A 22,075-nucleotide genomic window follows, 5' to 3' on the forward strand; every position below is an offset into this window, starting at 1 on the left:
ACAGCCAGTGACTGAGCAGAGGTGTATTTCCCCCTGCAATGAAAAAACTCTCTGACTGCTTCCTGTGAAACAGGTAGAAAGAGATTGCCATATATACACTGCATCTAATGCCACTTCTTGTGAACATCAGGTGTGTCCCCCCACAGCCCACAAATCCTCATCACTCTCAGGGGTCTTGTTCATCCAGATGACTGATGTATGATCTGTTCTGCAAAGGGAACATGTATTGGGAGATAAAATCACAGGGGAAAAAAAATCACCACTGTGTTTCTTCTCATAAAAATTCAGATTCATCTTGGGAACACTAAAATGAGAACCAAAGAGATGGAGTTTTTAAAGAGACCACACTCCATCCTTCCCTCAGGCAAGTGGACTGAGTGCCTGTCCCACCACAGCAGAGCTCTTTCTCCACCCAGCTGCATCTCTGGTGGGGTGTTTTACAGCAGCAGATGGAGCTTGAAGCACGACCTTTAGGATCCTCATCCACCCACCACTGTCAACACCCAGCTCTTTTGTTGCAGAGTTTGTGAACCATGCTCATCATGGGTGATTTTTTTCTCAAGCAGCAAGTGGCAGTCACCTTAGGGACTGCAAGAGGTACTCAGCATGGAGCTTGTAAAACCTGGTGTCCCTCAGCTTCCCACAGTATAAAAGAGAGTGACTGACTCTATGTAATTCCCAAGCAAGTTCAGCAGGACCAGGACAGGAGAAATGGATGGCACAGAGTTAATTTCCCATCAATATTCGTCACCTATTGCTTTACCTCTGGCTCCCTAGAACAGATACAGATGCACACTCTGTCATAAATCATTTTCAGAACTCCAAAGTGACAAGGAGATTTTTTCCCCCTTGCTTAAAGTTTTAAAGCCATCTCCATTGTGCTGTCTGAAGGAGTTTTGAGTGTGGGAAAAAGTAAAGATTGTATTGCAAAACCATTCTGATCTGTAACAATATTACGCCCATAAAAATGCCAGCCTGAGCTTATAAAACTTTAATGGCAATAGTATTAAAAATGCAGAGGGGACCAACAGAGAGCAAAAGGGAGAGCAGTAAAGAAAAGAAGAACCTGGCAGGGGGAAAGGCACAAAAATATGAGGCTTAGCTCAGGTACTCTAGGCATCAGCCAAACACAAACTCAATGCTTTGTGACCCCAGTCTGAACTTTTGTCAGCAGCAACTACTGGGGACAGCAAGGCACAAAGAGGAATGGGTGCAAAGGCTTGGGATTTATGAGTTGAGAGAGAAATGGAGATAAAGAAAGAGCACATCAGGTCAAGGGGACAAGGATATCTCCATCCTGGTGTGCATGGAAAGGAGCATCAATTGCAACTGTAAGGCTGATAGCTATGGCTTCTTAGGAAGACACCAAGCCAGGGACTGTGAAAGGAGATGCAAGAAGAGATGACATAGTAGCTGGGAACAGGGAAGGAGAGGGGACTGGAGAATGCATTGAGGGTAGCCATGCCCCAGTTCATCCGGCCTCTGCCAGAGAAAAGTGCTGGGATGAACTGCACTAGGAGTGAAGAAATACAAAACAGCGCCTGACAAATCAAACAAAGGCAGGGATAGCTTTCCCAGCTGTAGTCTGGGCCTGACATGCTTGAGTCAGGACACAGGGGAGACCAGGGCTGCCTGAGTTCTCGTTGCCAAGCAGGAATGTGCTCATTAAGATGAGGCGGCCTGAAAGGGATTTAGTCTGGGTCAAGAACCAGCCAATGGATGGAAAACAAGCTGTGCAGAAAGGCAAATTCAAATTTGGCATCAGCTTCCCGGTGGAGCTCACCAAGAAGCTGTCTTGGACATTATCTTAATCCATGTTTTCTTTAAGCAACCCTAACAGAGAAAGTAGGAATTATGTGAGGTTGGGATCCACTGCTAGTACTGATAAGGGTCTGAATATTATGTGGGAGGAGCTGGGTGCCCTTAAGGATGAGACTGAGAAAAATGAAATGTCATTTAGCAGTAAAAAATGCACCGCCATGTACTTGGACACTAGATGCAAGAATTTCTGCTATATGCTGGCAGCTTATCCACAAAGCAGCAGAGACAGATCACTCAGGCATGATATGGATCTGAGCCACAAGCACCTCACAGCTAAGAAAAGGCAAATACAAATAGAGGGAGCTTCAGCTAGAATATTCCCAGAAAAGCCTTGAGAGAGTGGTGCCAGGGAATGGAGACCCGCTGAGACCTTGACAGTGCTCAGGACTGTGCCCAAGCAGACTGCTGGGGACATCTCCTTATGCCAGCTCAGCTCTTGGCTCTGCACCCTGACAGACCTCAGCAGCTCCGGCAGCTCAGGGCTGAGGGCTGTGTGGGGACATGGCCACTCTCTGTAACCACTTCTTTTTCAACATGCCCACTAAGAAAGGAGATGAGTTACTTAAGCTTGATGATAATGCTGGCCATTGAGCAAATGCCTCTAAACTATTCCTGACTAAGTTTAGATGAGAAATGACAGAATTAATGACTGCTGGAGGAACTACATTCTGCCAGGGCTTCCCTTCAGGAATCCTAGGAGCAAATGCTGCCTAGCTTTAAGCTGGAGCTTTGCAAGCCTGTGAAGGAGTCTGCATAACATGACTATCTGTGACAGAAGAAGATGTGACACAATAACCCCGGTGATCCTGTCCAGTCCCATGATTTTAAACTCTTTATCCATAAGATAAGCTGTAGATATCCATAAAATAAGGGCATCCAGAGAGGCACTCATATTAAATCCACAGATGAATCATGGCAACTGCTTTGGGGCAAATAAGGTATGGTTTATTTCAGACTTATCTTTGGAAAGCTCCACTCCTGACCTGAGAATTTAGAGTCTCCAGGGCAAGACAAGAAAAGTAAGCCAAGATACACAAAGTCACAGCCTTTGGAAGGGCAGTGAAGATCCCTAATGTGCTCCTAAAAGGGTGGTATCAGGACACACACAGCTTTAACCTCTGCCAGCTGTCCCACAATCTTGAAGGGACTTCTGCTCCTGCCAGGACTGCCCGGACCAGAAAGCTCAAAAGCAGCCTGTCCCCTTAATCCAATTCATGATTTATATCAATGGGCAACAAATAAAGCCATAACAAGTATCTAGCTGGATGCTACCTTCTTCTATGGTATGGCTTCCAAAGAGGGAGAATTTTTATGGTGCTCACCTGGAGGCAACTGAAAACCAGAAATATCCCTATCACACCCTTTATACCCCAAATGCTCAAAAGTCATGACCAAAAGGATAGTGAAAACCTTTGCCCATCACTGATTGTCCTGTCAATGGATTGGGAGGGTTAACTTGTCTCAAGGAAAGCAAGGCCTCAGAATCAGTGGTGGCTGGAAGGTCTAATCAGGCCTATGGCAAGGGGAGCATTTCAAAAGCTATGATGCATCTCTGCTGTCCCCAGGGTTGGGGTTTGGGGGCATGCTGGGCTTGAGGTAAGCTAGTGAGCAACAAGGGCCATTTCTTAGGCTATGTGGGGTGCCACCACCATCTCTGTGTTACAGCTCGAAGGGGGAACTTTCGCCTAGTTTCTGACTGCAAAGCCTCAAGGTAAAATAAATTACCATTGGATGCAAAAGGAAAATAATGATAAGGTCTATATAATTCATTGGCTTGCTAATGGGGACATAGAGTAATGGTACAAACAGTTATCTCTCTCATTTCTTCTTCTGTTGCTTCTGCTTACAATTTTCCTCTCTCTGTTCTATGGCCTTGCCAGGGGTGTCTCTGTTTTGACCACTGTGTGAGGTAATGGGAAGGAGGAAGGAATCATAGAATCAACCAGGTTGGAAAAGACCTCAGAGATCATCAAGTCCAACTTATCACCCAATACCTAGCATCTCATGACAAATAAACCATGGCTTCAAGTGCCAAGTCCAATCCTTATTTGATCACCTCCAGGGACAGTGACTCCACCACCCCCCTGGGCAGCACATCCCAATGGCAAATTACTCTTTCTGTGAAGAACTGTCTCCTCACCTCGAGCCTAAACTTCCTCTGGCACAGCTTGAGACTGTGTCCTCTTGTTCTGTTGAGGCCAGAAGGGATCTCCAAAGGTCTTCCAGTCTGACTTCTTGGCAGTCAGCAGAGACATCCCCAACTAGATCAGGTTGCCCAGAGCCTCATCGAACCTCACCTTGAGTATTTCCAGGGAAGGGGCCTCAACCACCTCCCTGGACAACCTGTATCTGAATGTACATATCTGGCACTTAACCTCAGACCTAGAGGATTCTGGATTTACTTCAGTGCTATGCAGCGTAAGATCAGGATTTTTGTGCAGGAATGTGCCTTTTTTTCTGCAGTCTTTGTCATCTGATGATGACCTGATCTAGTTGAGGATGTCCCCGACTATTGCAAAAGGGTTGGCCTGGATGACCTCCTAGAGGTCCCTTCCAACCAGCGCATTCTATGATCCTAGGGCAGCGTCTCCTTCGGTTCTTCAGATGACCTCTTTGAACTGCAAGTCCGTATTTCAAAAAACCAAGACAAATGACAGGATGGAAACTTGTGACATACTAATTTTACTTGAGGCTGGTACTTCACCATCTTGCTCTCTGAGAAAGGCGAAGGAAGGCTAGGCAAGGCAAAAGCAAGGCACAGGCTGGGACACGGGCGGGAAGCGAAGAAGGAGGTGAATGGGTCCCCTGGATATGTCCAGGGGTGTCTGAGGATTTTCTGTGTTGTTTATAAACTGTAAATATACCTATATTGTACATATATTGTATATTTTGTACATATTCCTTGCCTTTCCTATTTCTGGTTTTTAGTTTGCTTGTAAATACAGCTTCATTTGCTTCCCAAACCACCTGAGCTACTCTGGTAGTTTATTTTGGGGGCAGTTTTCTCCAAATTTTAATTAAGGGTTAATTTCAACCCACCACACTCTGCCCCAACAGACTCATCTAATCAACACATGTACAGAAAAGGGAAAGAGCCATCTGGAAAAAGTCTTGGTATACTGACATTATCAGAAGAAGGTTTCTGTAAAGGTTCTACATTTACACTCTGGGTCTTTACACTCTGAATCTCCAGCCCACAAGCACAGGGATTGCCATCCCAAGAGGTGGTGATGATATCTGTAGTTATGGAGCAGGTGTATTTAGCAAGAGGGGACACATCATCCTTCTAGCTCATGTACCACAGTAATTTTAGAGGGTGGCTTAGGCCAAGGAGGACACTGCCCTTCACCTTCACTGTACTGTTAAGACCTGGATGTGATGCTTGTTCTGTTTATTTTGTTCAGTTTTAAAGTCTCCTCCTGCCCTTGTTGGCTACTCATCCAAGCTGCTATTGTCTTTTGTGAGAGGTTTTCATTAACATACCTGCTGTTAAAGTGCAGTTTAACAGGGGATCTTCTTCCCTCTGTTGTCTCCTGCACCTCATCTTCCCCAGGGGTGTTCTGATGGTCAAGAGGACCTACACAGTAGACCAGGAGGATGAACACAGGGAAACATGCTAGGGACCTGCAGCACAGAAATTCTGGGACCTGGGGTTGCACTGAAAACAGCAGCTGACTTCTGTGCTGCAAAGAGGAAGCTCTATAGCAGAGGGAGCTTGTGACATGAGACCTTATTATTGGTTCATGGATGTCTTGGGTCTCAACACTCTAGGGCACTAAGGCCTCTACAGAGAATGAATTTCCATCCACATCAAGGCTACACTTCTTGTCTGTAGAGGTGGGGAAATTCAGTCCTGACAGAGAGCACTGGGGTACCCCTCCAACCTTCTGTTTGCACACACCAGCTTTGCTCTGAGCACTTAGATACAGAGTGCTGAGTTCCACACATGACGAAAAAGCAATGTCAAATATTCCCCCTACCTGATTCTCATCCTCCATACCATCACACCCTGGATCACCCAGCCTTGCTGTACTTACTCTTTCTGCCCTGTCTTACAACGACCTGACAGCAAAGATGTGTGTGCAGACTCTCTGCAGTGACCTGCCAGTCCCAGGCACATCCTCATTGCTCAGGATGACAAAGTCACCAGCCTTTCTTTTGAGGGAGCAGTTGGTACCGGGGGATTTGTCTGAGCAGACCTTCACCACTTCCAAGCCTTTCTTCTCCAAGGGAGCAAGACTAGGCATCTGGTTAAATTAATCTCTGACCCTTTCCTATCATTTCTCATGACTTAATGGGTACTTGCTGATGTAAGAGCCCACCCTAGAAATAATTTTGCATCTCTGAGTCTTTGCAAGGAGCAGGACAGACTGGAGGAATAAGAAGCAGAGAAACTTCTTAGACCCCCTGCCTAGCATTAAACCTGAAATGCAGCTGATGAAGGATCAGCTGCTGAACATGGAAGTATCCACAGTACCCCATCCTGCAGCAGCTGAGAAGAGGCAATGACCTCTAGTGAAGAGATGCAGACTAATTCCACTATCTTTGACCCTTTTAGAGGAATTTGGTTTTATCCCTCAAGAGTGCAAGGATCGATTTAAAAACTAGCAGCCAATTCACTCTGCCCTCTAGATTGCTTTTAAAACATCACTCCTGTGAGAATCTCCCACTTAAATTCACCTCCTGCCCTCCCCAGAACAAGACAGGCTCCTCTGGCTCCTCACAGATCAACCTGGCAGCCTGAAGTAGCACTCCCTTCAGCAGTTTATCTTCTGCCAAACAAAAGATCAAACCCCTTGATCCTCTCTCAGGAAATGAGAGTAGTTCTGAATAAACTCCATGCGTAGCAGGCTCTGACCCTGCTAAAGCTGCCTAGAAGAAGCCATAACTTCCTCAGTAGCTGGCTCCACTCTTCCCATGGCAGAAGATCTTGCAGAGTATAGAGTGGGGTGACTTGGGGAATGGGTCAGGGTCACCCCTGGCTGTGCGGGAGAGGGGTGAAGCAATGTTCTCTGCTTTCCCAGAGAGGCTCAGCTGCAGATGTCAGAGCCAGCTTCCTGCTCACACCAGAGGAAGCTGGGAATTGTAAGATGGTGCAGAGCAAATGCCAGCTAGCCAGTTCTGCTGCTCCCTGGGGAAGGCTATTTACTGATTTTTGATCTGGATGTTTAAAGTCCAGATAGGCTTTAGCCATCTTTCAGAAAGGCTGATGGTCCCATCAGCTGAGGCTGAGAGACTCCACCTGATGTGTGGGACACCAAGATCTGGGCCTGCATCTGAGCACGAACACAGCCTACATTCCTCTAAGTCCCAAGCAAGGGAAAGCTGCCAAGGGGCAGAGGCTTACCCGGGGTCTGGCTCTTCCCAGTCTAGCACATTCCATTTTGTTCATCTGGCAAGCTCTGGCCAGCAAGTGGTGAAGAGCTGGGTGGCAGACCAAAACCTCAGACAGGGCATTTGCCCCATGGGAGCTGAAGGTGGAGGGTGGGAGCACACAGGAGGCAAGAGGTATGGGAGATCCAGCCCCCTGACAGCCAAAACACAGACTACACAGATGGTCCTGCAAATCTGTCAGGCAGCACATAAGACAGCTTCCCAAGATGATGTTCCTGAGTCCATAGAGACCTGCCAGGGACTGGGGAGTGTGCCATGTCACCTGTGCCCCAACCTGCGTTGCGTGGAGGAGGCCTTGGGTTTCACTGCTACTCTGAACAGGGTGAGGTTCTGATCCTGCCAGGGCCTTGAGCACCCACACTAGCAGGGGACATCCAGCTCATGCAATCATCAGAAAGGTTTTAACCTCTTTCATATGCAACCTGTCAGAGGGTGTCTTATCTTTTGCCTTCCTAGCTGTGATTTTTAACAAACACTGTTCTCTGCTATTCCTGCTTGGCCCAGAAGGTTAACCACAAGGCATGTTTCTCCTCTATTTGTGGGGAGTACCTTCGACCTGCAAGTAATTGCAAGGGGGCTTGGACATCCATCTGAGAGCTTGGGCACTGGTTTGGGGTGACTGGCAAAGCTCATGATCCTTCTTTCCCTTTACAGTGGATGTGAGACACACTGCATGGGAAAAAGAAAAGCCATGTAGCTGCACTATGTCTCTCAGAGGTGAGCTGATCACTCAGTCTAAAGAAATTCAATTCATTCAGCTTGTCAGAAGAAAAGTCAGGAGGTGACTTGACCACAGCTGACAAGCCCCTGAGGGAAGAGCTGTCTTGCCCAGTGGATCCTCTGCCGTGGTGGGAAGAGGCTCAGCAGGATGCTAGAGCCGCCTGTGCGCCCAAGTGCCCAGGCAGGTCAGCTCAGATCAGGAATAAAGATGTGTGTTCATGTCATGAGGATAATTAACCACTTCAACAGCTTACCCAGGGATATGGTGCAGTGGCTTGCAGCCTTTAAATCAGGACTGACTGCCTTTCCCTAAGATTTATTAGATCTCCAGAGAAAGTCCCGGGCTTGACGCACAAATCATGCTCTGTGTTGTATCAGGGGTCACGCTAGCTAACCGGAATGGCTCCTTCTGGCCTTGAAATTTATGGCTGGTGTCAGAAGGACAAATAACTCCTGCTGGAAGAGAGAAAACTCCTGGTGCAGAGCCATCTTCAAGGAGAGTGTGGCAGAAACCCTGCCCAGGTGGCCCTGTCCATCCTGCAATGGCACAGCAGCAGTGGTGACACAGCCCCAGCAGCAGTGGTGACACAGCCCCAGCTGTCCTCCAGGCTCACCACAGAGCAGGGAGTCCTATGCAACCCGAAGCCTTCAGTGAAACTGGGAGCATGAGTTGTCAAAAGAAAGGGATGATAAATGCTCTGCTTATCTTTTAGGCAGATTTGGTTTGGCAAATGAGAATTTAACACAATAAAATAAAAAAGAAAAAGAAAAGGTCTTTTGCCATTTCTGTTTTAACACTTTTGTGGCATGAGGATCTGTGGTGTATCAGCAAATGTTGTACACCTTGAGACAGCACAGTGAGCCTGAAGGGGGAAGCCAGACTTCATAGAATCATAGAATTAAACAGCTTGGAAAAGACCTCAGAGATCATCAAGTCCAACCTATCACCTAATACCTAAGACCTCATGACAACTAAACCATGGCTTCAAGTGCCACATCCAATCCCCTCTTGAACACCTCCAGGGATGGTGACTCCACCACCTCCCTGGGCAGCACATCCCAATGGCCAATTCCAATGGACAAAGTACTCACGGTGTGGCCTTACCAGTGCAGTGTACAGGGGCAGAATGATTTCCCTGCTCCTGCTGGCCACGCTATTCCTGATGCAGGCCAGGATGCCATTGGCCTTCATCCTTCTTCCTCCCCATGCTGCCTGTCCCTCCGTAACAGCAAGTTTGCAGATGACACCAAGTTAGGAGCAGATGTCGGTCAGTTAGAGGGTGGAAGGGCTCTGCAGAGGGACCTCAACCGACTGGACAGATGGGCAGAGTCCAACGGGATGGCATTCAACAAGTCCAAGTGCCAGGGGCTGCACTTTGGCCACAACAACCCCATGCAGAGCTACAGGCTGGGGTCAGAGTGGCTGAGAGCTGCCAAACAGAAAGGGACCTGGGGGTGCTGATTGACAGCTGCCTAAACATGAGCCAGCAGTGTGCCCAGGTGGCCAAGAGGGCCAATGGCATCCTGGCCTGCATTAGGAATAGTGTGGCCAGCAGGAGCAGGGAGGTCATTGTGCCCCTGTACTCTGCATTGGTTAGGCCACACCTTGAGCCCTGTGTCCAGTTCTGGGCCCCTCAGTTTAAGAAGGACATTGAGACACTTGAACGTGTCCAGAGAAGGGCAACAAGGCTGGGGAGAGGCCTTGAGCACAGCCCTGTGAGGAGAGGCTGAGGGAGCTGGGGTTGTTTAGCCTGGAGAAGAGGAGGCTCAGAGGTGACCTCATTGCCCTCTACAACTACCTGAAAGGTGGTTGTAGCCACGAAGGGGCTGGTCTCTTCTCCCAGGCAACCAACACCAGAACAAGAGGACACAGTCTCAAGCTGCGCCAGGGGAAGTTTAGGCTTGCGGCAAGGAGAAAGTTCTTCATGGAGAGAGTCATTGGTCATTGGAATGTGCTGCCCAGGGAGGTGGTGGAGTCCCCATCCCTGGAGGTGTTCAAGAGGAGATTGGACGTGGCACTTGGTGCCATGGTCTAGTCATGAGGTCTGTGGTGACAGGTTGGACTCGATAATCCTCGAGGTCTCTTCCAACCTTAGCGATACTGTGGTACTGTGATACTGTGATACTTGCCTGATGCATATTTCCATTTCCCATTCCCTTGCTCCTCTGGTGCAGAGACTTCCAATTTTCTCTCCAAGCAATGATTGTGGCAAAGGCTCTGAGGGGCGAGGGGCAAAATCTCTGTAAAACAATAACTCCAGGGGTAAATTTTCAACAGGATTGCTACAGTTTTAGCTCTGCAGCTGTCGTTTACATGAATGGGAGTCAGGCAGCTAAATAAGTGTACTGGAAATACCCAGGTCCCCAACTGCCCAGTCTAAATAATAATTACACAACAACAACAGGAAAAAGAGAAAAGAAAAGAAAAGAACCACCAGAGGGGAAGGAACAAAAATATTCTGTTCTGCTACTTCAGGAGGTGAAGGGAGGACCTGTGGCAGAAGCAGAGATGTCACTCACTCCTCAGCTGTCACAGTGCAGGGCAGCAGGGAGTCTGCATTGGTGAGGTGGGAGAAGGCCCTCAGCTCTCTGGGCCTATGTTGCTGTAAATTTGAAATTAGAGCCACCGAGGGGATGCAAAATGACAAACCCAGCTGCTGGTGGGTGTGCTGGCTGCCAGCAGAGTAAAGTGTCAATTATGTGCCATTTGCTAAAGGACATTGCTTTCTGCAGTCACTCTGAAATGTGTGTGAAGTGCATCTTAATCCCTCCAGCACGTGGGCTGACAGAGGCAGCCCCAGCTCTTCCCTCCCCTCCTCTGCTGGAGGAGGTGTTGAGAGTGGAACATTCCAGTGTGACTTCTGGCTGTGCCAAGACCTAGCACTGCAGGAATGACCAGAGCCAGCCAGCAGCACTGCTTGAGTGCACTGGCTCCCTCCTGATCAGCCCCAATAGTTAGAGAAGAGAGCAGGGCTTCAAACCCTCTCAGAGGTCAGGGCAGGGATGGAGAGCATGCAGCCAGCACCACCTCACACCCCAGCTCATGAAACTGTGGTTTCCCCAGAAAGAGAAGGAGCAGAGGGCACCCTGATGCCAATCACAGTATGGGCACCTGCAGCCAGATTGTCGTAGAATGCACTGGGTTGGAAGGGCCATCTAGAGGTCACTTAGTCCACATCCCCCTGCAGTAAGCTGGGACAACCCCAACTGGATCAGGTTGCTCAAACCCCCCAAGCCTGACCTCTAATGTTTCCAGGGATGAGATCTCCACCACCTCCCTGATCAACCTGTCCCAATGTTCCATCACTCTCATAGTAAAGAACTTCTTCCTAATGTCCAATCTCAGTCTGCCCTTTTCTAGGTTAAAGCCATTGCCCCTTGTCCTCTTGCTCCAAGCCTTTGTACATAGTCCCTCCCCAGCTTTCTTGTAGGCTCCCTTCAGGTACTGGAAGGCCAATGTAAGGGCTTGTTGGAGCCTTCTCTTCTCCAGGCTGAACAACCCCAACTCCAGGCTGGGAGCCATGCTGGGGACAGGCCTGGCTCCAGTTTCACTGCCTCTGCCGTTGCAGTGGGATATGCAGCTTGCAAAAGCAGCAGGTGAGAGCTGGCATTTTATAAACTGTGTGTGCATGCAACTAAAGCAGATGGTGGGGGTGTTTACATTAGCACTCATGCTGGAATCACTTAGATTATCTTCCTTCTCAGCTAAATTAGGGCTCAATTTGGGCTGGGAGCATCACTTTAAAAAATCACTGTTCTTCCTGCTGTTGGAGAATGTGGGTTCCCATGGAAATCTTTATTCATCAAAACTTTCCCCCAGTCCAAGCAAAACTTTCTATATTTGGGGCCCTGACAAGTCAGGGCACTTCACAAACATTGGTGACTGCTTAATCACAGGGCTCTCATGAGGTTCAGTCATCCCAAATAAGTCATCAAGGCCATGAGTCATGTCACAGGTGGGCTCCACAGTGATTCAAGGATGAGATGCTCCATCCTGATTTATTTTATGATATCATTACCCAGAAGAAAACTCATATTAAAGAAATATTTCCAAGCCCTGCATCCCACTTCTTCCACTTGAGCTAGCAGTCTCCCCTTACTAGCTCCTTGGACAGCTGGCCAGAGGAGTTAGAGACACTACTCCAATGTCTGGGCTTGGAGGGAAGAGGCTTCAGCGTAGGTCTTGCTTGACCTTCACTCACCTGCTCTCTACCTAGGCTTTCCTCCAAGGGCTGGGCATGTGGCAAGACTTTTTCCTGGCTGGCTGGGACCGTTATCTTCTGGGGACTTGCAGCAGCCAGGCATAAAACAAGCACTATCTCTTTGATGGTAAGCCAAAGGGGAGGTATGAAGCCCATAGAAAATTATCTGTTGAAATGCCTTGGCTGCAGAGTTAATACCCCCAGTCCTGTGTCACAAGGACAGTCATACATGATTGATGCTTGGCTGCTGGTCTCGGTGGATCATTACTGCTGGCTGCAAGCAGCTGTTTGAGAGCTGTTTATGTGGCCTCTGTATGCTCTGTGCACAGTGGCTGAGGGTGAGGAGGATTTTTATGGCCAGACTTTCCATACTTGTGAGAACTCAGATAGAAAACTGGATGCCTTGTGCCCATCTGCAGTACTGTGGTCTCAGGGGCAGTAGCCCAGACATGCAGGCAAGCCGTGGCCAGCTGCCACCCTGCTCACCATGTGCACACCCCCACTTTTTTAAGAGTCACATCCAAGGTGAACAAATTGAAAACATGAGCTTCCTGCATGCCCCAGTGAAGCAAAAATGCCCAGAGTTCACTTGCTGGTCACAGGCAGGCAGTTTCCCCCTCCTTATTTATCAGACTGAGATTAAAGGAAACATTTCCACCTGTAATCTGTTATCAGAAATATTAGTGGCAACTCCTGTGTCAGCGTTTCTGGTGTGGAATGCCATGCCCCCAGCAAAACTAACTGGACACTTGAAAATAGAGGATTCTTGATCTGGAGTCAGCCTCTCCTGTTATAAAATCAATGGGCATTAAAATAACTGTTTCATTCTCTGTGTGTCCATCACTGGATGTGTACTTATGCACATGCAAAAGGGCAAGACCTGTGGAAAAAAAAAACCCCAAAACAAACAGCAGGGATAAATGAAGCTCCTGGGTATGATCTAGATCTGCATCATGAACTGTGGGAATTTTATCACTGACTTCAGCATGGGTTTATTCTATGTTGCAGCAGCAGTTGTGACCTGAGAACTTTGTACTGCTGGAAAGGGAAAAACCTCAGCACAAGGACCTGGCACTCACTTCTGGCCTCAAGAGGACCAAAGATGTCAGAGGCTGCTGTAAAGTATAATTCATTTTACAACATTTGCACGATGGCTGCTGTCTCCCTGTGAGCCCTGCACATTTGGAGCCCTGGATGACTAAGTCAGTGGCTTTGCAGGAGGTGGGATTGGAAAAATTGTTCCATTAAAAAAAAAATTAAGCCAGTAAAACTTCCCTGCAGATAGTTTTCACTGCACAGCAGGTGGCCTCCAGAGAGGCACAGGGAGCTGCTCTCTCAGAAGCAGGAGAAAGGCATTCTCATACTCCTCATGAGAGAGCTGCACAGTGCTGCATGAGAGCCAGGCGACCTGGGCAAGCAGGATTGGGGACAACTGCATCCTCAGAGCCCACTGACATTCAATTTTGCAGTTGCCTGGCAGAGATGAAACCCCATAGCCCAGTATTTAGGGCCTTGGCAGGAAAGGAAAAATGCCATGCTGAGGAAATCCAACCTGTGCCTGACATCTCCCCATCTATTGTCAGGGACATCAGCAGGACAAGCACAATGTCCTGATGGAGACCAGGGACCAAATCACTGTTGCCCCTGCTCCCCTCCATACTGTTTGTTTCTGCCAGCAAGGCCACATAATGTGCTTTGAACTACAGCAGTTTTATTTGTAGGGACTTCCAAACCATAGAGGTCTTGAGCACAGAAAATTTTCTCTAAACATTGATATTTTGACAACAACCTGAGGCAAGACAACTCAAAGCTAAGTCAGTTCCCAGGGAACAAAGTACCTTCAGCACCAGCAGCATAAGAAGTTTCATGGAGCAGATGCAGTTGATCTCAGGGTTTCTACCTGTTCCTTACATGACATGGACTGTCCCCACTTGCCAGTGACATTATCACAGTCTTGTTTGTTCCCCTTATTCCCTTGCCAGCTAGGAAGATCTCTGAGTCTATAATGAATGGATCTCCTGTCTGAGACTTGTTTGTGCACAAAGGCAGATGAAAACACCCATGTTTTGATAAATGGATTTGGCCAGTGGAATATGGGAACCATGCAGAAGAAGGTGACCAATGGGAACAATCAGCACCTAAAGAGTACCCCAGCTGGTTGGTGAAAGCTGCTCTTACCCTCACTGCTGCTGCAGCTTCTCAAATAGAGCAGGAACTCATCAAGGGTTGATTCAGATGAGGCAAGGTCTTCCTGTGCTTTCACAAGAGGCTCTTTGCTCGTGGAAACTCTCAGAGAGCTGGGGAGGAGGCCATGGGGTGTTCCTTGTCAATGTCTCTGCCAGAAGGGAGGTTATCACCAGGTCACCTCCATGAAAGCTGAATGCAGCTTCAGGTACTGCTTTTGGGGCTTATGGCACCACTGGCAGAAGGGTGGTGAGGGCTGCATCACATACCACAAAGCTGAAGGGAACTCTACCCCTTTTGCTGCTGCCTTCCCCATGCTATCCAGCTAAGAACAGCAGAATGGCTGTGCTCAGGCTAGATAGCCACAGCTTTCCTGATCATCCCACAAATCTTCTTGGGGTTTGATTCATCTTCTTTAGGATCATAGGATGCTAGGGGTTGGAAGGGACCTTCGAAGATCATCAAGTCCAACCCCCCTGCCAGAGCAGGACCATAGGATCCAGCACAGGTCACACAGGAACACATCCAGATGGGGCTGGAAAGTCTCCACAGAAGGAAACTCCACAACCTCTCTGGGCAGCCTGTTCCAGTGCTCTGTGGCCCTCACAGTGAACAAGTTTCTCCTTATATTGAGGTGGAACCTCCTGTGCTGGAGTTTCTATCCATTGCCTCTTGTCCTGTCCCAGGTGCAAGTGAGCAGAGACTGTCCCTGTCCCCTCCCTCCCGACTCTCAGCCCTCAGATAATTATGAACATTTATTAAATCCCCTCTCAGCCTTCTTCTCTCCAAACTAAGCAGCCCCAGGGCTCTCAGCCTCTCCTCACAGGGCACATGCTCCAGTCCCTCAATCTCATCCACGGGTGCTGGCTGGGGCTGAGCTCCTCTGGGTAGCATCTTGCCCCTGGCTCTGGCATGGGTGCAAAAATGGCGGTGGGGGAACAGGAACTGTTTAGGCAGGGTGGAGGATGGAGTAGAGGCAGCAGCAGCTGCTTTGGGAAGATAAAGGGGGTGGGGGATGAAGAGCTGGTGGCCCCCAAGTTAGGTAGAAGAGCTTATTGAATGGAGAACTTACTGAATGGAGAAAAGAAACATTGAGAGGCCACCTTTAGTAGCACTGTCCTTCTCACATCATGTCCTTAATTTGTGGATTACAATGTTCTTCTTATATAAGAATTCAGGGGAGTCAGTGAAGCGCAAGGTGGCTCTCTTCCCTGCCTCCTTGCTCCCCTCCTGACCTCTTCACAAACCCAGGTCTTGGACCCATCAGCTTTGACTCATGCCTGGGCTCAGAGCAGGCAGGCAGCATCCAAACAGCTACTGCTTCAGGTGAAATATCAAAGGTGAGAGGTTTGGCCACTGACTGAGAAATGCACAGGCAATCTTGCAACATCTGACTTTGCCCTGCTTTGGATTGACTTCCATTTTCTCATCGTGATAACAGGTAAGAAGTTACTGCCCGTGTTTTCTCTGAGAGAGCTCCTCTGTCAGCAGACCCCAGCTCTCCTGGTCTCCTCCCTGCCTTTTCACAGATTAGCTCCTCACCAAAATGGACAATTATCTTCAGTGGATGCTGGCAGAGGCAAGGCTGACAGGAAGACAAATCAGACAGTGGGCATGAACCGTCAATATTGTTGAACAGTTATTTCAGCTTGTGTTGCCTGACTTCTGGGAAATTCTATACAGTGTTAAAAAACCCACAGCTGCTGGTGAGCATGTGAGTTAACCATGACATGTCAAGTGCACAGTGTCATGTTTGCCTCTACACCAAAGGAATGCAGGCTGCCTGTCAAAGAAATGAAACCCACCAGGCAAGGGGTGCTCTTCTTCAAAGCCCAACATCATATGGCTGGAGAACAGTAAAGAGAGGGAGAAGAACAGGGAGCATTAAACCAATCTCAGTCAACATGAGCTCAGAGTAACTGTTTGAGGGGAAAAAGTAAGTACAAGTATGGTAGCAAAGGAGGAAGATACAGGGGTTGGCTAAAAATCATCCACAGGATCAAGCTAACCTCTGTGTTTCACAGATAAATGATCCTAAAACTTGTTTAGGCCTGTCCTGAAGTGACATTTAGAATAATAGAATAATAAACCAGGTTGGAAGAGACCTTCAAGATCATCATGTCCAACCCATCAACCAATCCAACCCACCTAAACAACTAACCCATGGCACCAAGCACTCCATCAAGTCTCCTCCTGAACACCTCCAATGATGGTGACTCCACCACCTCCCCAGGCAGCCCATTCCAATGGGCAATCACTCTCTCTGTATAGAACTTCTTCCTAAACTCCAGCCTAAACCTCCCCTGGTGCAGCCTGAGACTGTGTCCTCTTGTTCTGGTGCTGGCTGCCTGGGAGAAGAGACCAACCTCTGCCTGTCTACAACCTCCCTTCAGGTAGTTGTAGAGAGCAATAAGGTCACCCCTGAGCCTCCTCCTCTCCGATTTAATATCCATTAAAGCACGGTGAAGCAGTCAATGCTGTAGCATCAGTCACTTCTGGGAGTTCAACAGGAACATACAGGGCATGCTGCCTGTCTCCTAGAATGGCAACTTGACTGGCACCAGCTCACAACAGACTTTTACAGTGAACTGTAAAAGAGGAGATTGAAAGACCTGAGCTCATGCTTCTTTTCTGCATCTTCACACTGAATACAAGGGTTGAAGAGTTCTCTGTGTTGATCTTATTTTCTAAAGTGAGTAAGCTAAGATAATCAGCAAAACATGTGGGCTGGGAGTTAATTTTGAAGACTAGGGAGGTCCTAGAATATTTTCCAAAGTGCAAGAGAGGTAGCAAGACAGCACACACACACACACACCATCCCTCATCTATAAACTGCAATCTAGTAGATTTATTTATAGGCTTATGAAACTTTTCTGTTTGCCACAGCAGGGACATGAATTCAGCTACCCAGGAGTTCCTTTTGCTTCTGTGCTTTGTATGTGCCTCTGACATGCAAAATTGTGATGGCCCTAAGAGCTTGTGAAAATACTTCTGCTAATCCATTAATAAATTTTGCACAGTGCCCATAATGCAGGATCTTAAAAGCTCTGCACTGATGAAGTTTTCAGAAGGCTGTTGTATTCTGGGCTCAGTTGAAGGCAGCAAAACCAGTAAAAGCCAAAGGTCTTTCCTTTTTGCAGAGCCTCAGCATTTCTGGGTTGACTGTCAGGCAAGAGTTTCCTTGATTCATGGAGATACTTGTGACCTGATATGACCCTGTTCAACAGCCATATTTTGTCTGAGAACTGGGTGTGTTCCCTTTGCAAGAGAGAACCAGGCACTGGTATGTACCACAAAGGCATAGAGGGGAGAGGGTCAGAAAAATCTGTTGCTTTATAATGAGAGCATGTAATGGGGATGATGGAAATCAGACACCTTGACATTGCTTAAAATGCCTGTCTTCAAAACAAGAGTGCAATAAAAAACTAGAGCTCAGTACTACTAAGCTAAGAATGGCCTCTTAGCTTACATCAGCAGTGGGTTTGAGTTTGAATGTGTTTCCTAAGCAAGGCATTAGCTTATATCTTGATAGGAAAGCTCTCTATCAGAGAACTTTATTGTTCTGGGAAAGCCTTGTAGGGTTTTAAAAGCCAGACAAACAGTACTTTCAAGTGTACATTTTCACATCAAAGACAACAAACTCTAAATATAACCCTTCTACCTTTACTTAAAGGTAGAGCCCTTTTTGTAGTGTAGGCCTTTGCGTGTCTGTTCTGCTCCACAAACCTTCCTTCACACCCAGCAGACTAATCCATCTGCTGCCTTTGTTTTGTTCTGTGAAGATAATGCAGATTCTTGATCCCTATTTTTGAAAAGCCCTTAGGAAAGCATGACTTGAAGGAGGAATAAAAGCTCTAGCAAAAGACTCCATTTCTAGGTAATTTCTTCTAAATCCCTCTTTCAGTTTATTACCCTGACAAAGAGTCTCTCGGCTGCAGAGCAGAGCCCTGCCTCCCGCGGGGGATATACTGAGGATTATCTACCCTGAAATGAAAGTCTGTTGACCTAGGGAAAACATTTCACTAAATACTAGCAGTTGTGAATTGAAGGGGCCTGTGGGGTATTAGACACGGTGTAAAAGCAATTTGAACGGAGTAAGGAAGATATGTGGAAATAGTTTGGGGCAGGAAAGCTAGATGAAGTATATAAATGAATACATTTGTGAGATGGGAAGAAGTTATGCAAAAGGAAATTCACAGGATGTTAGGGGCTGGAAGGGACCTCCAAAGCTCATCCAGTCCAGCCCCCCCTGCCAGAGCAGGGCTACCTACACCAGATCACACAGGAACGCATCCAGGTGGGTTTTTAATATCTCCAGGGAGGGACATTCCACCACCCCCCTGGGCAGCCTGTTCCAGTGTTCTGTCACCCTGACAGTGAAAAAGTTTTTCCTCCTGTTTCCATGGAACTTACCATGCCTCAGCTTCCACCCATTGCCCCTTGTCCTGTCATTGGGTATCACCAAAAAGAAAAACTTTCCACAGATTGAGTAGGAATGTGATAGAATGTAAATAAATTACGATATAGATATAAAAGGGAAAATAATGATAAGGTGTAAATAATCCCTTTGGTCTGATAACTAACATATAAGAGGTAGGAGGCCTTGAGCACAAGCCCTATGAGGAGAGGCTGAGGGAGCTGGGATTGTTTAGCCTGGAGAAGAGGAGGCTCAGGGGAGACCTTATTGTTGTCTACAACTACCTGAAGGGTGATTGTAGCCAGGAGGGGGTTGGTCTCAACAGGACACAGTCTCAAGCTGGACCAGGGGCAATTTAGGCTCGAGGTGAAGAGAAAGGTCTTCAGAGAGAGTTGTTAGCCATTGGAATGTGCTGCCCAGGGAGGTGGTGGAGTCACCATCCCTGGAGGTGTTCAAGAGGGGATTGGACATGGCACTTGGTGCCATGATTTAGTAGTCATGAGGTCTGTGGTGACAGGTTGGTCTTGATGATCTTTGAGGTCTTTTCCAACTTTATTGATTCTATGACGAAGTTAGTTGTACAAACTAACTCTCTTTTCAGCCTCTTTGCTCTAGCAGATACTTGCTGGTGCTTTTGCCTAGCTGGCTTGCTGACCTTGGCTGTGTTTTTTTGTTGTGGCTAAGTACTAACAGCTACTCTTTGCTCCTCTCTCTTTTACTTTGTGCAGGGGGGAAGGGAGTGGGGAAGGAGATGCTATTAGCAGCCCCCTGGTTTTGTCCAGGGGGGTTCTTGTGTTGTTTATAAGTTGTAAATATATGTAAACATTGTATATTTTGTACATATTCATTGCATTTCATATTTATAGATGGTAGTTTTGCTTGTAACTATAGCTTCATTTGCTTCCATCTGAGCCAGTCTGGCAATTTTTATTTTGGGGGGCAATTTCAACCCACCACAGCTGGTGTAAGAGATACTGTCATGCCCCACCTGTCCTTGTCTAGACCAAGGGCAAAACATTGACGTTTCAGTTACCTAATGCAGTGATTTGCACAGCCATTGGACGCCCTTGTTTAAGAGGAACACACAAAAATGTCTCTTGGAGAATTCAGTGGTTTGGGTTTAGGTGACGCAGTGTGGCATGTGCCTCCCAAGCATCTTCCAGGGACGAGCCACAGGGTGTTCATCAGTGAGGCAGGAAAGGTTTGGGAGGGTCGGGGCTCTGCCTGGTGATGGTGGTCATGCCAAGAAGTTGCAGATCCCTGGTGCTCCTTCAGTGCTGCCTTCTGCAAGCTGCTGGTTGTTGTCCTTCTTGCATATCCTCCTAATCGGGACAATTTGCATGACTCAGCCAGGGATGAGTAGGAAAATGAATGTCATCATTTTGATCCAGTTAAAAATAATTTGTCTGGTGCTTTCTCTCTGTCCTCCCCCCCTGTTTTATTATTTTTTTCCTTGAAGAGAACTATTAGCACATATTTAGGAAGGTAAATTGTCCCCCAAGTTAAATTAGCACCAGATCAATAGTGGGCAAAGTGTTAATTGCACTCTGGAAGCAAAACCAGCTGAAAACAAGCTTTTAAAGCTCTAGCAAGCAGGCATGAAAATTGAGGCCACCCCACAGAAAGGGGACTCTTTTTCCAGATATCTGACTGCAATATTACTCAGTGATAAAAATCAGGCCACTTCATCCTGAACAAAGAGAACAGAGGGGTAGTCTCTGCTAAATAGGTATATCTGGAAGATCTTTTGATCCAGCTCTCCACTTCCAGAGGGGACAAAACTCTGTTTGAAGGCTGACTATCTCCAGGCCCATGCTCAGGGGTGGAGATATTTGCAAGGGTGCATGGGTCTTTGCTGCCTCCCCTTTTGGTGCTGAGCAAATCACACAGACAAAGAGGGTCAAGTGACAGAAAAGCATGGAAAACTACCACTGGGAGTTTTGGCATCTGCAGACCTGTGGACCCATGATTTTCTTGGCCTGCAGAGACACGGATTTTTACCTCATTAAAACTCTAACGTGATTCACATAGGTCTTGCAGGAGTTTCTATCACTTGAAACTGATGAGACCTGCAGCTGGTCCAGCTCCGCACCGGCAGCCTCTGTGATGCGGTTGAACCAGGCTCAGTCCTCACAGGTCACCTTGATACAGTGCTGCTCCTCAGCTTCCTACAGCATGAGAGCACCTCCTTGCTCACCACATCCTTCCCCCACACCTGTTCAACCCACTAGGCTGTTCTGCCCCACAGACACATGACCTACATGCTGGGGTGGATGTGTGGTTCCTCCCAGGGAAGAAACTCATGCTGCTTCCCCTAGCTGAGAGCCTGAGCTCAGTATGTGCTGCAGTGTGCCACCCAGCCCATTAGTAACAGCATCCTTAGGGCAGGCAAGGGTGTCAGGGCTGTCTAGGTAAATTAAAATCTGTTCAGTCTTGCTGTGACATCAGCTCCTCATCTTCCTTGTTCACCTGCTTGCTTTTCTCACTCAGTTCCTGTTGGCATCAGAGAGTTTAAACTGAAGGACACAGAACTTTTCCATAAACAGGACTTGAGATTGCTCTGGGCAGAAATTGCATTTCTTAAATTCCAGAGATTTATTTCCACCCACTATTATTATTGTGGTTGCTATTGCCATCTATATCATTACTTACACTATGACTATAACTGTTATTTCTATTAATTTACTCCTATGAGCTGAAGAAGCATTTGAGGATAGGTCCTCCTAGCTTTTTGTCACCTCAGGCACTACAGAACTAGGATTTTGGGGGTTGTGATGCAGCAGTCTATCTCAGGACATGAAAATGAGTTTTGAAGATGGTCCCCTTGTGTGGATCTTAGTATCTCTACCTATTGATGGTGGTGCTGGCATCTGACTCAGGCCTGAGTTACCCCAACAGCCTCTGTCACTTTTATACTGATGAGGTAGATCAAAATCCCAGACTCCAGTCCTGCCTTGCACTGCAGTGCTTGCCACCTGCAAGCACCATATATCAGACATCAGCAGGAAATCCCTGAGGAACCAGTTGCTTTCAGGTACCCTCTGGGGAGGTACAGTTCATGCCAAAACTCTTCTGCAAATCTGAACATACTCCTACCCTGCATAACAGCATGGAGTAGGGTGACACGCTGGTGTGCCTGTCCTCTTTTGGACCCGAGCAACCACCCAAAATCAGCTAGAAAAAGACCTTTTCCGTGGGATTTATGACTTTATGGGGAGCAGGTCAGCTGGGTATTTCACAGACAGCTCCTTGCCCTCCTGCCACCTCCTGGGGTGTGCTGGATGTGGGTGAAGCTCACTCAGAGCCAAGGGAGGGTGTCACAGCCACCCTTTGCCTG

The sequence above is a fragment of the Melanerpes formicivorus genome, unplaced genomic scaffold, assembly GCF_026170545.1.
Source record: "Melanerpes formicivorus ecotype bairdi unplaced genomic scaffold, bMelFor1.0.p_v2 SCAF_30, whole genome shotgun sequence".
Taxonomy (NCBI): domain Eukaryota; kingdom Metazoa; phylum Chordata; class Aves; order Piciformes; family Picidae; genus Melanerpes; species Melanerpes formicivorus.